This window comes from Dendroctonus ponderosae, unplaced genomic scaffold (genome assembly GCF_020466585.1).
Source record: "Dendroctonus ponderosae isolate FM_Combo_2020 unplaced genomic scaffold, Dpon_F_20191213v2 Dpon_F_20191213_7, whole genome shotgun sequence".
NCBI classification, from domain to species: domain Eukaryota; kingdom Metazoa; phylum Arthropoda; class Insecta; order Coleoptera; family Curculionidae; genus Dendroctonus; species Dendroctonus ponderosae.
Window position 1 is genome coordinate 13,443,876 of NW_026018916.1, and position 17,122 is coordinate 13,460,997.

Sequence of the window (17,122 nt, forward strand, 5' to 3'; positions counted from 1 at the left end):
CACAGTTTGACAAATTATTGTTATTATTGACAAGGGCTATCCACCTGTAACTATCTGTTAATGACAAAAAACATCATTGCCGCTGTGCCTTTTCAGCAAAAAATTGTAGAAGAGAACTTTTTTCATATGAAAATTTTTCAAATTTCAAAGATCGTAATTTTTCTTTTTGACTGCTTAAGTATTCCAATATGCTACCAACTAAACATAGAACCATTTCAAAATAATGATTAATAACAAAGATAAAATTCGATTTTCAACTGTTAATATCTTCAAGAAATTTTCGAATTTTTTTTTTAATATGTTTCTCGTACTCCCCAAGGGAGCCTCTATCACCCCTTAAAAGGAATGACTCCAATTTTACCCTGTGTAACGAATTTATGGGTGGTACTGATCAAATGGACGCAAATCTTAACGTATACAGAATTGGCATCTCAGGGAAAAAATGGTGGTTGTCAATTTTCACATGGCTTTTGGATGTACGTATTCAAAACGCTTGGATAATATATAAAAGTTTAAATTTTGGTGTCACTCAACTGGCTTTTAAAAGACAAATAGCTCAAGCCTACTTAGTAATATTCCAAGATTTTTCCAAATCATCTGGACGACCTTCTTCATATTAAGAAGATAGCAGGGTCATTTGACATTCGACATGAGAGAATCAATCATTTTACGTACGTACCAAATAAAAAAAAAGACGTTGCACTGGGAATCATATCACAGACAACGTGAGAGCACAGTGTAAAAAATGTAATGTTGGACTATGTATGATTTGTTCATTTCCACAAAAAAAGTTATTTTTTGCACAATAAAGTTACGAATAAAAACTTTTTGAAATTGTTGTTTTTTGACATCCTAGGGTACTAGCATATATTGTACAGGTTCTAATTTCCTTTCTGGCGAAACTTTCTTGAAACAAACTTTTAAAATGTTCATTGTGTTATTAAACATTACTGAAAAAGCGGTCAACAATTAAATTTACAAAAAAAAAATTAATTCAGTTCTTAATGGGTTAATTTCCTGAGAGGCAAAGGTGGGCCCGTACAGTGGCCACCTCGTTCACCCGATTTCATAAAAATTTATTTCTTTTTATGGGCTTCAAAAACGAAATTTATTAAATAACTCCAACTACAAAAGATGACATGAAGGAACGAATCACAAATATTTTTCGAAGTTTTCATAATACTGTTTTGAACTGCGTTAGCGATTCATTTGAAAACCGTAGATATTAATAGTTGCTTAAATGTTAACGGAAATCATTGTAAAAATTTATTTTAAAATATCACTGTAGGTATAATTTTATATTTTTATTTTTATACACGTATGCAGTTTTATTGCATTTTTTGCTATAAAATTCCATGCATTTTATGAAACGTTGCACTTTTCTTCATTGAGTGTGTCAAGTATCATCAAATATTGACACTTATTTAATGAATTCCATAGCCACCTTACAAAATGTAGCAACTTTTTGAAATTTTTAAATAAAATAATTTATRATTTGAAAACGGTTGATTTCACAGCTTAAAGTGTAAATGCAAATTTGTAACTGTGTAAATTGCCTATTTAATGACGTATTATTATTCAGGTACTTCCATTTGAAAAGCAAAAGCTATATTGCGTTAAAAAGTTTTAAATTGAAGTCCACATTGTTAACACCCTGTACAATGTATTGACATTTTGATCAATTGAATTCTTAACGGATCTGTGGTGATTGGAAAGACGCATGTTTTTGGATCTTTAACTGCTTTTTTTGCTTCTACAATTAATTTTTGTGTGTTCTACCATGTTTTTAACGAAATTTTTCTAAAATGGCGATAATCTGCCAACGTCGCAAGTAACAAAAAACAATTTGCATATGCAGCGTTTCAAGCTGCATTCCATGAGCTAATAAAAAATAAGTAGTTCTATTTAAAAAAAATACACTTTGATATTGCCTCGCTTTTCTGAAACACTCTGCAGCATACAAGATATGTTTAAAATGTGCGCACTTTGTGCGTCAACAACTTTTATATGAAACTATTTTTCGAAACTTCAACACGATCGAATATAATGGACTCTATCACACTAAAAAACCACCCTGTATGTAATAAATAGAACTAACATGTAAATGTTTTTGGTAATTTTCCACATAATTTTTAACTACAAATTTCAAATATCGTTTGGCTTTAGGGATTTCAGTCAAGCGTTTGAAAGTGCAAGTCAGTTTTCAGGTCTGTTTCAAAACCTTACCATTATTTATAATAAAATTTCTTTCTCTAGACCTATAACAATTAAAATATCTTGAGCAGGTTTCCTTTTCAAGCAAGAACAACATCGGTTTATCTGCAATTAAAACGGCGAAGCAACCATACTCAGAGGCAGAATACAATAATATCTTAGAAAGACTTCCGCAACAGCGATAATATCGCCTGCCTGTACCTACACCATTGTCTCACTTCATACAACAATTAAAACTGAAATTGTAATGGAGATCAGGAAGCCTTCATGTATAATTTAAAAAATAATTTACGATTGCAACATGTACATACGCAGAAAGCTGATATATTAATTGTTGAGTAGTGTAGAGGGTAGCCCTACAATGTTTTCCACTGGTGAACGATGTAATACACGACTGCCTTTGCACTGAATAAGCAAATTTCAGGCATTCCGACTGTGAAAGAACGGACGTTTCTTGTTAATAACAATTTGTTTTCCCGTATCGCCAATTAACAATGTCAGTAATTGCGTTCGAGCATTGACATATATCCACTGATGCGCATAGGAAAACCAGCATGGTGAAAAAAATTGAATACGCCTCCAGCAAGAATAATGCCAATGTGCTCTAAGAATATCGATATATTCATTATAATGACTTTTAGCAGTGACTCTGTGATCTAGTATTTCGAATTCAACTTATTCTGATTACACTAAGGCTGCAATCCTTGAATAGAAAATTAAAATCGAAAAAAATTGTGTAATTGCAATAACGTGCAACTTACGGTATTTTCAATTGGATATAAATAAGTGATCAAAATTTCGATAAGAACTGGCGATTCACAAAATATCGTTGCATAATAGGCCAGACCGGAGATACAAATCTCCTCGGAAAATAAACCTGCAAGATGCAAAGCGTGAGAAATAAGGCAGATTCCCTGATTTAGAGCCAATAGCGGCTTTCGATATGCCAAGAAATAGTGGATATATTATGGTGTAGCATAAAACGGAAACACGTGATTTAGTTCTGCATTTGGCCTATTCAATATCGCGATTCAAATTGTTACTTTTCATTGCTCAGCACTCGACACTTTCATAAAATGTATCCAGAGTTAATACTGCTTACATGGAAATTTACTTGAAGTGGGCTCACGGAGTACAGAAAAAATGCTGAAAAGGAGTATATGTATTTGCAAAAAAATTTGGTATATTTTTGATTCGCACCTGTAAACGGTATTTTGTTTAATAACATTACATTACAACCTGTTTTCTTACATGTAAGTCAATAGCTAAATGTAACTTTTAATATTTAACTTTTACATGAGGTGTTTTTGATCAATGGCCTTATTGCCATTTCGATGATAGAAAGTCCATATTTTGATTAATTTTCCTGAATGCGTGTAATTGTTATTTTTCTAAGTAATTATTGAAATTGATTGATATTGGGATCAAATTACGTACTTGGGAGTTTTGTAACCTGATGAAATTAAATTTGATATTGGTTTTGCGCTTACATGCAGAGGGCGCAATTCCCCTATGTTTGAAAGAGACAGGCACGTAGCGTCCTTCAGATGTCAGAGCAAAACCGTGATTAAAGTTAAATTTTTTATACAGGGTGATCCAAAATTGGCGTTATTCTTTTTCAGGGGTAATAGGGGCTCATTTGGAGAGTACGAGAAAAATATTGATTTTTTTTTCGATAATTTTTAGAAGATATTAGCAGTTGAAAATCGAATTTCAACTTTGCTATTCAGCATTATTTTGAAAGTGTTCCATGTTTAATTGGAAGCATATCCGAATACTTCAGCATTCAAAAAGAAAAATTACGATCTTTGCATCAAATTACGAAAATTTTTGATATTCATTAAGTTCTCCTCCACAATTTTTTGATGAAAAGTCAAAGCGGCAATCACGTTTTTTTTTTAAAACATTGTTGCCGTTTTTCTAATATAGTTTTTTGCTAATTTCTCAGTTTTTAATAACAATTTTTTTTTGTATTTTTTCTGTACTTCTAAAACATCGCCAGACAACATCACGCTATATATATTTTAATAATAAATAATTAAATACAAATATAAATTATTAAATTTGAATCACCCTGTATTTCGAAAGCACCAAACGATCAATGATCAGTCTCTGCTAAATATCGATATCATATCAATAATTGTTTAAAAAAACAAAAATTAAAGCAATTTTTTAGCACTATGTCGCTCGATATTTAGAACTTGCGTACTCTATGCAGAATCATATCGGGTAATTCAAAATTGTCGTCATTCCTTGGGAGTTGTTATCTGAAGGTGTTTTAGGAATGCAGAAAAAATAGTTAAGAAAATTAAGTGTTATTAGAAACTGAGAAATTTGCAAAAAACTATATCAGAAGAACGGCAACCATGTCTTCCAAGATTTTGTGTCTAATTAAAGTTATGTAAATACCTGTTGCTTGATAATTATTAATAACTCCGGGAACCATGAAAAAATACAGAGTGACCAAAAAATAGATAAGGATAAACGACAAAATCAACGCGATTCGGTAAATCTAGTGATCTACTTTTTCGAAATGTCAATATTGTCAACCAGAAATTGCCCTTTATTGTCATCATCATACAAAATAAAGCAACTTTTTGAAATTTTTAAATAAAATAAATTATAATTTGAAACGGTTGATTTCACAGCTAAAAGTGTAAATGCATATTTGTAACTTTGTAAATTTTCTATCTAATGACGTATTAATATACAGGTACTTCCATTTGAAAAACAAAAGTTATATTGCGTTAAAAAATTTTAGATTGAAGTCCACATTGTTAACACCCTGTACAATATATTGATATTTTGGTTCAATAGAATTCTTAGCGGATCTGTGGTGATTGGAAAGACTTATTTTTTGAATCTTTAACTGCCTTTTTTTGCTTCTACAATGAATTTTTAAATGCCATGTTTTTAAGCAAAATTTTACTTAAATAGCTATACTCTTACAACGTCGCAAGTAAGAGAAAAACAATTTACGGTACGTATGCAACGTTTCAAGCTGCTTTCCACGAGCCAATAAAAAATGGGTAGTTCTATTAAAAAATACACTTTGATCTTGCCCCGCTTTTCTGAGTCACTCTGTATCATATAAGATATTTTTAAATGTGCGCACTTTGTGCGACAACAACTTTTATATGAAACTATTTTTTGAAAGTTCAACATCATCGGATATAATGGATTCTATCACACTACAAAACCACCCTCTATGTAAAGTGCATATTATTCTTTTTTGCTAAAGGCGTATATTATTTTATCACTAATTTCCCAAAGCTAACTGAAATTTCCAGAATTCGTTGGGTTCATTCAGTCAGTAAGCGACTAGTTTTGACTATTGCGTTCAATGTATTTGAGAATGGCGGAAAAACTGAAGAAACACCTTTTCTATCTTATATACAAATTGTAGAAGAAAGGCAAACCAAAATTTAAATTAATCAGGTGACATTTTTCCAATATGCAATTTAGCAATTGCGTATTAAACGCAACGGTAAAGCTAAATGTACAAAATACGCAATTTCAAGTAGTGGAGAAAAGTTCGGAAGTCAAGAATATGGTCAAGTTGGAAATCCAACATTCATTGTTGAGGAGTGCACAGAAAAGCTTCAGATTTCTATTCGCCGGATCTCAGAACATCTTCAGATCTCAGAACAGACCCTCAGGAAGCCACTTTCAACTTCAGCAAGACGTCAGTAAATTTCAAGCAGCGAGACTGCTGGGTCCAAAGAAGAAGCTCTCTGCATTAAGATTATATAAAGAAGATACATGTATCTTCTTAACAAGAGGTGATAACAAGGTGAAAAATATACGTTTATCTTCTAGACTTCTGTGTTTAAGAATTATAGTGTATGTAAAAGATAATGGTAGTTAAACACCAAATATTAGTAATAACATCAGTAACAACTTTGACATAATTTAAGCAAGATCTGTCTCTTACCATTTTGCAGGTCTCAATGATGAGACTCAAGTTTGGTGGCAATCGCTAAAGACTTTCAACTTTGTTACAAAAAGCGAAATAAAACAACATGTCTCGTAATCATGTATGTTTCTCACTTAACAATTAAAAAGGAAACTTTAAAATAATTATTTAGAAAAGATTGTGTTAAACACAGGTCATCAAAATTGATGCCATCCCTTTCTAGATCGGAAAGGGAGCTGATGCTTATTTAGAGTATATAAGAAAATGAACTCAAATTTTGCAATTGAAAATACTACCATTTGGAAAACTTTTTGTTGTGAAAACGAACATCAGTAGCCATGCACTCCCGGTAGGTAGATATATGTTTGCGGTTATCTTTTACCTTACGCTATTCAAAACGAAGGTCTAATTACGGAAAAGGCTCCGTGCCCTGTTTTCGTCATTTCTCGCAAACATTTATCCAAGTTTTCACATTCCTTCGAAACCGGAATTCATGCGCATCGAAACCGGTTTAGAAGACTCCGATGGACGCGTGGGTTCAATTTCCTCGGGCACCCCCGATTCCTATTGGCCGGAGTCGGATTCCATGCATTCCGACGAAGGTCTCGCGTCGGGGCGTTTCCCATTCTTCGGGTCTCCCCGTCTACCATCAGATTATCGAAACATCCCCGAATTCTTCGGGAAATTCTTCACGTTTTAGATGAGTTTCGGTTAGTGATCCACATTTAAGGTGTCATGGAGTAAATATCAATGTGACAGACTTTAGCCTCAAAGTCGCGCGTGCACAAAGTCAACTTGAGGAATTTTGAGAGATTCTAAAGTGAAATATTAATTAAGTTGGCTCAAAAATTGCTATTTTCGTCATAGCAACTGAGGAGGACCCCATTTATAATCAGATGCGACAAAATAGCCACATGAAAACATTCAATTTACAATATTTAAAAACTAAACACTTTTGGAATATACAACCTTACATAAAGGTGCCCTTATTTTTAATACCGATTTATCTAAATCAAAACTATTAAGAATAGGGCTTTCTATTTGAAAAATTGATTTTAGGCGGTTTTCTCAACTTTAATTTGACACTTGTTTTTTTAACACATTGTACTAATAGTGATCAAAATGTTGTCGAAATTCCATTAAAGTAAGTAATTTTCAACAAGAAATGCGACTCAAATTAAGTAGCACTTATTCCGTTATAGAAAAAACGAATAATTGTTCGTCTGCATCTGTCATTTTTTACATCAAATTTCAAATATATCAAAAACCGTTAGACATGAGTACAGGATATTATACGTGAAATGTATTTAGAATTTGAACTAAAATTAAAAAATCTAATAATATATGGGGTGTTCCATTTAAAGAGGGCAAAGTTGATACTTACTTTCGGTATGATCGGAAGTGTGGCCATCTTGAAAATATTTTAGATCGCGACGGTTCCCGATGGGACACCCTGTATAGATACCTCATATTGACCGACAAATGTTTTTTTTATCAAAGATCTCTTGCCACTATAAGTTTCTTTGTATATAAGGCGATTTTTAAATACACGACAATTCACAGAATCTAAAGTTATTGCAACAAAGACTGGGCGTGTTTTGACTCTCGGATATCATTTAAAAATTTATAGAAATCTAGAACGTTTAAAATGAATAATGCAGTTTTCTTAACTTCGAATATTCAACTTAGGTTAAATACGAGAAAATGTTGATATTTCACTCTCCATTTTCATGTTATGCGCTTCGATTTATTAGGTCTTTCTTGCATCTAAATGAAAGTTCACATTTTTCTAAACATTGAAAAGATTTCTCACTTAGTGGGAATAAAATGTGTATGGTGTACAAACTTTCGGTACACAGTATTGAGGTTGTTTTGTTTGCAGAAAGTCTTAATACAAATGTTGCATACAGCAGAAGCCATTCTTCAATTTATAAATGAGTCTAAAATAATCTACAAAATATGAATCAGAATAATTAATATAATGCATATGCATAAATGTAAATTAGTTAAGTTGTTTATACATAATTTGGAATAAAAATTCCACTTCATACTTTATCTAAGGATTTTTAAAAGACGTATATGCCAATCTTTTATAAATAAATTTAAATGCTCGAATGGTATCTAGAGAAAATTTAGGATAGTTGCTAATATTTCTATGCGACAGGGGCACAATGTATAAGCGCACTAGCAATAAAGAAATTATGTAGTTCCGAAAAAAACAATTGCCACTATATGTTTTTATGCGCCATAAAATAATTGTTGAAATAATTTTATGTGTGACTCGGCAAATAATTTTTCTCAATTATCTCAAAGCATTCCGTTTGAACCTCCGACTCCGGTCTTAGCTAATTTAACCTGACTTTAATTCCGCATTACTTCTTAATGGATGCCATTGATTCTAGACGAGATAATACTACTTTCATTGGACTTAATCTAATTTACGATGGGATTACGTATTATTAGATAATCATGCGCAGTATTTTTGTAATAAAACTGTGTGAATAGAATTTTATTACATTTACTTGCGTGTAAAATAGTTGTGTTGTTGGGATTTGCACAGGTTGCTGAGCAAATTTGATAGAGAACAGCCGAAAAAATGTCCCTTCGTCTTATGGTGTCAGCCAGTGTTCAAACAGTACTGGGCTGAATCGCTTCAACTATTGGCGCTAATCAATTATGTTTTATTATGAGAAACAACAGATTGCCGGGTCAGTTTTTAGTTCGCAGGCCATAACGGTGTTAATGATACCATTCTATCTATAGGCAACGCCAAATACGGACACCCCGTATTAATAAATGCAGATAACTGAACAATTATCTTGGGATTATTTTTCAGCTATATGTTTCCAATACTATCGGGGGTTTTGCCTGGTTTGATTATTAGGATATATTAATTTAATTATAACGACCGAAACAAAGTGCAATAAGTAATGCAATTCCCACACAAAGCGGCTTATTAAATAAGTGTAAAACATTAAACTGGGACGAATTTTTGTAGAATCCTACTTTGTCCTTATATAATAATAGATAATTTACCGCCATTGAGAGAAGCAGAATCGCGTGCAAGACCTGAAAAGTTTACTATAGACGAGTATATTAAAATGCTGTTATTCTGACAATAAATTCAAGCTTATTATCAAAGTATCTCGTAGGTTGTTATTTGCGCACTTTGCAAATTAGTTGTCCACATGAATCGCTATTATATGGCCGGTTATTATTTTATATGCGTGTTTAGATTAACACAATTTTCTATATAGACCTATATTCTTCACATAGAACTGTAAACTGTGTTATGCTGAAAGTGTGGATTTATCAAAATATGCATGTATGACGGTGAATATAGCAAACTCTCTATTAAGGTTTTAATATTTTTACTGTTGATTCATTGTTTTTCCATAGTCGAGTAACTGGCGCTACTTATTTTCTTGTTAATTCACTGGTTAAACAATCGGATTGTTATTTGCATACTAGATATATCTTGTTTATAAGCCATTTGAAAATGTCTAGGTATCTGCTAGCATAAAAAATAATACTTTCTGGTGTACCTTACAGTATTTTTCTTGATCGTCGGTGAAAAATAAACGGGAAAGGTATAAAGTTTTGAAAAAAACCTTTTTACCTATACCAAGAAGTGTTTGACTCATTAAATACAAAGTTATAATAGGAAGATTCCATATATACCCCATAAATATTGATAATTTATAATATTGAAAATTTTTGGAAATATAAAAATAATACACATTATTAAATTCATAACCTAAATACCCTCCTAATAAAATTACACTTAATGTTAATAATTTTATAAAAATAGGTATTAAAATAAAGTAAGGAGTAATATGTATAATTCATCTTATTAATCTTCCTATAATAATAACAAAAAAACTAACCCTTCATGATTAAATAATTCCCCCTTTTTTCAATTTGATTTAAATTATTTAAATTATTACCACCAAAAAAAATATAATAAGAAAGACGTAAAGTATAAGAAACTGTTATTCCAATAGACAAATAGAATAAAAAATATAAAATTACATTATTAACTTGTAATGAAAAAATCTCAACAATTAAATCCTTTGAGTAAAACCCAGATATAAAAGGAATTCTACATAAGGCTGCAAATCGTCAAATTACTCGTTGTCGAGTGACAGTTGAGAATTCTCAGACAGCTGATTTACACCAAGGGGCTGTCAGTAGTTTTGCTGTTTGTGACAATGAAGACTTGGATGATTTGAACAAAAGTTCAACTCTCTTTTCTTTATTCATTGCTTCAACTGCTTGACCTGTCTCCTGAAGAACGGTTAGCTGCGGAGCCATTACCAAGTTTACAAGGAGATAGTTATTTAATTAGCAAATTACCTTTAGCCTAGCTTTACCGCATAGAATGTTCCAAACAATAAAGCTTTTACGTTCTTATTGCTTGAATCACAAGCAGCAATTTTTGGAACAGGCAAATTATAATGTTTCAATTTCAAGGACTAGAGTACATTGGAAAAATAATTCAAACATTAAAAATGTTTGAGATTTTAAAAGTTTGTGTAGGGTTTTGCGACCAGTTAAATTGAAATTTGAAAAGTTTTCCGAGCTTATAAGCAGTAATCAATTGGAATTAATTCCTTAGAGTTATAACAAAGATTCAGGACACTTCGTTGAGGAGCTAATATAGCTCGATGTCACCAACAGCGATAGAACAATCAATGGAGAACATAATTAGGCGCTTGGGGTAACGTATGAATTGACGCCAGGCATATTTATCAACTGAAAAAAACACTGCAAGGGGCCATCTTTTAGATCTTTTTTGGCAAGAGTATGTAGCAGAAAGTTAATCAACCACGTCCACACCAGCCTTCGTCACGTCGTAAAAAATAACAACGTTGGGTTCCACGAAGAAGAGTGCATTGTAGACTAGATTATATTGTGGTTATATTGTGGAGTCATATATTGTAGCATTGTAGATTATAATATTGTGTTTACATATTTCGCTATAACAACAGAAAATGTATATATTGAAGGAAACACCTTAGCAAGTCCAAGTTGCACTTTTGGTCGCGTGTGGTGCAATGAGCATATACATTTTTATAAGAAAAGCACCCAAACACTGACAAACGCTGATAGCTGTAGTACAAAACTGTTGAACTTTGATAGAAATAATTAAATTTACAGACGTATATTGGCTTGCATAAGTAAGATGCGGTTAATTAAAAATATGCTGGGAAATATGGGGGGCCACTAAGGGTTAAACATTGAAAAATGGTTAATATAGCAATTGTATATGAGCGTCAAGAAGGTGAAAATATGCGGCCGCAAAAAACATTCATAACTTTGAGCCTGGCACTAAATTAGAAAGAAGGTATTTTTTTTCCAGTAGGTTAATTAACAATTGCATTGTGCAAAAAATGTTTAGCGGTTTTTTTTGCTAAGCCTGCTGTGCAACTCTATCGTATCACGAATTTCATGACTGAGACATGAACTAAGCGAGTTATATGCGATTGTTTCTGAAGAAAAACGTGATTTTAACATTTGTTTTCACTTTTTCGTTGTTTGTGCAAATTTTGAAGCTGGCGCGCTTCAATATTAGCGATTCCAATAGATATATAAGTTACGCCACGTTAGACCATGCCAATCTGTAACCCTCCTGGCCTATATTACAAACTAAGCAAGTATAGAATAACATACATTCATGGCTACCGTTATACTGCTATTTTGTATCCTTCAAACATTCATTCAAAACACTTGAAATCCGGAATTCTGTGCGTTTCTTAAATGTTGATTTGAAAATGCAAGCTTTTATGCAACTGCAGACTTTTAAATGAAAAATTCCAACTGCCAAAGTAAAGCCAGTAGAAACTTGAAAGATTGACATCCTGTGGAAGATTTTTAGTAAAATTTTGAAAACAAGTTGCATCTAAATGTCTGATATTCAAATTCCGTGTGACTTTTTGTGACAAATCCACCATAATTTACTCACGCACGTTGTTACAACTGAATAAAATTACCAATTCTCTATCCAATGATATAAAAACTAACTCTGCGGCTTAAATGGTTCTTAGCCACGTCAAAAAAGGCGGCGTCATGTTTCAGGCGATTTCACAACTTAAACAAAAAACAGGCATAACTAAAGCTCTTGACTTTTTTGATAAAATACATAAAAGTGGAACTCATATTTACATATCTGGAACGGTTCTTTGGAGACAAGCTTCAGATGAGCTTGATGTATAAATACAAATTCGCTCCAAATATTTTAGTTTAAAATTTTCTTGTGAAGGAAAGTATGGTTTACTCTCTCTCTCACTCTACGTAAGCTGATACTTCTTGTATTGAATACTGGAACCCAAATCTCCGTATTTAAGCCGTAACTCTAGAGAAACGCTTCAGTTGGGCTTGATATAAAAATAGAAAGCCGCTCAAAATATTTCCAGAATTTCTGAAGAAATGTGTTCAAAGCCAGACTTATTTAAAATCAGCAAAGCAAACAGAGAAAAATATAAATAATCCATAAAAATTCAGTTGCTTGTCTAAAAACTTGCCTCAATTCAACCTAAAAGATTTATGGATTAGAGATCGTTCTTACCAGCTTTCTGCAAGCTGGGGCGCCATCCTCCATTTTCTACGCATTTATCCACTTTTGGTAGCAAACTGAACATTCAAACACCTTCTCGACAAAAAAGACACCGTACTACAGAATAAATATGATTATTTAATCATACTAAAATGTATAAACCGTTCGCTCTTTCGATGATTCCTGCTTTACTTGGCAGTTCGATTTTAGTTAAATAAGTCAATTAACCAAAGTTAAATTTAAATTTCAGTGCCATTTATATTTGTCTGAACTTCATTTATCTGCAGTGATCAAAGCCAAAACTAAAATTAATGACCGATTTAATTTTGTGTTTCTAAAAAATATTGACTAGACAAAAAACGAACCGAAAAAATCACTTAAAAATGAAACTATTGCTCAAAAATGTATTTTAAAAGTCCTGATTTCAAGAAATATTCCGCCACAAGCGCAATTTGAGGTGCCAACTCACAGAGCGGTTTACACACGGTTACCCAGACCTACTATGAACCATAGTTGCTCCCATAGGAAAAGGTAAACTAACAGTAAGCATGCACTGAGGGTTTTTATAGGCCAGAAACGAATAATTAGACTCATATTTGGGATTGGAGAAAGAGAGTTACCGACCTATATTTAAACAATCGAAAATATAGACTACCATGAATCTATGTCTGGCAATCATTAATGTTAATAAGAGTAAAACTTCCTCAGTTGGATAGGAACATGGATGGGCTAAGCATGTAAGAGAAATCCTCCATGTACATGGAAATACCAGACGTACGTTTGATAGATGATGAAAAGTCTTTCAAGAGAGCGGTTAAGAACATACTGTTAGGAAAAGGCTATTATTCTGTTAAAGAGCTTCTTTCTGCTGTGATCTGTGCTTGAGTCATTTTGCCGATGTTAGTGTTTATTTGGTGTTATTGATATCTTTTGTGTGTGTTCTTTTCTGTATTTGTGGTCTCTGAAGGCTGTAAACCTACTGAATATTGCAAGATATATTATGAAACATATTGACGTCCATGCAATTTGGCTTACGTACTAAATAAACTTATTTTCTATTCCATTCTGATAGTAGCACGTTATATTAATGCTCATAACAGTGACATGTTAATTCGACCAAAAGGGTATTTTATGTAACCATGTCGACAATATAAAAGTAACTTGAATATCAGACTTCTGCCACAACTTTCATGAGATTTGCTTTTCACGATAAATTTTCAACCAATTTGTGACTGTTTCGAAATTATTGTTAGGGCGAACATGTAAAATATTTGAATTTCTATATAACTTTATAGGTAATCGTATATTTTATCCAAAACCGAGTGATGTGAATTTTTTACTACTAATGTAGTACTAAATACTTACCACCTGCCTTGTTGTAACTGATAAAAATACGCTAGAAATCTCAGCACAACTGAGGGCATTAGCAAAGAGAGAAACAACATAAAATTCGTAGATACTCAAAAAGTCCTGATCACCGGCATCTACTAACAGGAGAAGCCACAAAACCCATTAATTTTCTGGTAACAATCGCGTTTGTAAGAGTTCCTAAGCATCTCTATAGAATATTTTAACATTTTTCCTATGGTTCCGCATTTTCCAACTACGGTTCAGGACCTGTGGCAGTTCAATTTTCAAGTTAACGATCAAGTTCACAAATTAATTGTTGTACACACAATGTTCACATTAATTAGCGTTTTTGTTACCGGTTTAGGAATGATCTACAATTAAACATGCCGGATATAAAAGACGTAGTGCTTCATTTAAAGATCACCTGAAAACATATTAGCAGATTTATCGAAAATAAAATGCAGCTTCTGAATATCTTGCAACAAGTGTTTCTACTTTACGGTTGACTTACTGGTAATCGCGTATGCCCAATCAGTCGTTCCGCGGTGGTCGTTCGCCATACCGGTAACTTTTCCAATGTAACCTTTTTGTCTCATTATACGGAAGAAAACACTTAACAATATCACGTGATAACTTTCATCGAGTGCCTAACAACTGCAGGCAGAATTTATTTGCAACACTTTTCGGTTGTATAATTACATATCTAATTTAAATCAGAGTTTACATTTTTCAATTACAGGGTGATTCAAAATTGGCGTCATTCCTCTGGAGGTGTTGTCTGGGGGTGTCTTGGGAGCAGAGAAAAAAATAGTAACAAAACTTAAATGTTATTAAAAACTCAGATATTTGCAAAAAACTAGATCAGAAGGATGGCAACATTGTTTTCCAAGGTAATCTGCCTAATTAACATTTCGAAAATACGGGTTCCTTCGGGATTATTAGAAACTCCGTTAACCATGAATAAACATGAAGCAAAGAAAATAAAAGAGGCAATAACATGCGTTGAGGTTAGGATAACGGTGTCACCTTGCGGTCAGTGCTGCGACAAACACTCCCCCAAGTGCTGCCATCTTTTTGGGGCAAATGAGTGATATACCTAGATGGGTCACAACTGTCATCCAAAACCACCTGCTAAAGGTTATGTACCATTGATCAATATTATTGATCAAATAAAATACAATTCTGTTAAAACACAAGTAATCCCAAGAGCAAAGAGTCCTGCCCGTTTCACTCCAAACATCTTTGTGTCCCAATCACTTTGAGTCTGGGCTGATACTTTGAGCAGCTTCTCGTGTTCGGTTAATTAACTGCTGCTCAATTTGAGCGGGTGTTTCAACTCAACAAATTCCACAGGAATTGTTTACAAATTTCAAAAACATACATTTCGTTAACTCCAAACAAATGCCTGTATAATCAGCTTATTATGCGCTCTTCTCTAGCAGCTTCTCGTATTATGTTAATTAATTTCTGCTCAATTTATACCGGTGTTCAGTAATCCATTAGTTCAATGTGAATCTTACATACGTGGTAGCAGTGTATCCGGTATTTATTTGGTGCCTGGAAAACTGTCAGTTGTTGTGCAATGTTCTTTTCAAAATAATGCTTAATACAGAAGTTGAAATTCGATTTTCAACTGTTAATATATTCTTGAAATTTTGGAAAAAAAATTTGAATATTTTTTTCGTACTCTATAAGTGGGCCCCTATATACCCTTAAAAGGAATGACGCCAATTTTAATCACCCTGTATATTAATAGATAAAATTAATGAGGTCTTTGAACATGCATCAATTAGTAACGTATAAAAACGCCAATGTTTTGCTAAGATCAATTAAATGAAAAAATGATGCATTTAAATTTTCCTTAATATCAAACATTTTAGTAGCTGTCTAATTGAACGATCTGGCCTTGCATCCTCAAGAGGGAAACTGTATTATGAAAACCTAGTATTTAAAAGTCTTCTTCTTCTTCTTCTTGTTCTACTTGTACGAGATCTAGATGATCTGTTGATTCCGGACTTGCCTCCATAATATTTCCTGAGATGTGGACTGCCAGCTGTCTCTCCATCTCTTTGCTGGTCTTCCGGGTGGACGATTTCCAGCTGGTTTTCTCTCTAGTACAATGCGTGGTAGTCGTGTAGTAGCGTGCTTATACCATTCTCTTCTCCTCTGCCTTCCCCATCTTACCACATCCTGTACGTCGGATTCTGGTCTAATGTCAGTGTTTCCTACGTGGTCTCTTCTTGTTTTCCCCGCTATTGTTCTCAGTACTGACATCTCAAATCTGTACCATATGTCATTATTGGCCTGACGTATGTTTAATACATTTCCATCGTACTCTCCTTTCCTCCTAATAAGGATTATCCTTCACCGTTTTCCTGAGCCATCCTAATATTCTGGCTGTTTGTAAGTTTGGTTTCTGAAGACCTTTATCGGGTCGTGAACGCCGAACATATCTATGACCAGAAAGCGCAATTGCATGACCTGCTTTACGGGTTTATTGTCTATTGCCAACTGGAATCTCATTGTTTCCCTATAGAAGGCCATGGTTTTCGTTTTACCTATGAATATGTCCAAATTGAGTTGCTGACTGATCTGGTAGATCTTAATTAACTGTCCCTGTAGGTCATTCTTCCTTCTGTTTTTAAGCGCTTATTACACCAATTTGAGGAAAGCGGGAGTGTCAATTATAAAAAACCCATTACAAGGAAATCTGTCACTGAAGATGAAGAAAATGTTTTCACGGTATTTGGTTCCGTTATCGGAAATCCCAATGTTAGTCAAAATCTCACATCGAAAAGTACTGACATTAGTCAATCAAGTATTTCCGGAATTATCAAAAAGCACTACTTTTATCCTTATAAAATTCAGCTATCCCAAGAACTTGATGGAAATGATTTTGAAAACCGAACTGAGTTTTCTATGTGGGTGTTAGATAAAGTGGCAGAAAATGAAAAGTTTTTCGAAAATGTGTTATTTAGTGATGAATGTTCTTTTCATAACAATGGTCTCGTGAATAGACATAACTTTCATTATTATTCTGATACGAATCCGCGCGAATGGTTTGATGTTTCTCCAGTTTCTAATAA

The 17,122-nt window shown here is 33.2% G+C and overlaps 1 protein-coding gene across 2 annotated transcripts in view; it reads left to right on the forward strand.

Moving 5' to 3' along the window:
- LOC109542356 (autophagy-related protein 16-1) overlaps positions 1–17,122 on the forward strand; it is a 609,070-nt gene that overhangs the window by 527,328 nt on the left and 64,620 nt on the right. The gene's annotated exons all lie outside the window — the stretch shown is intronic.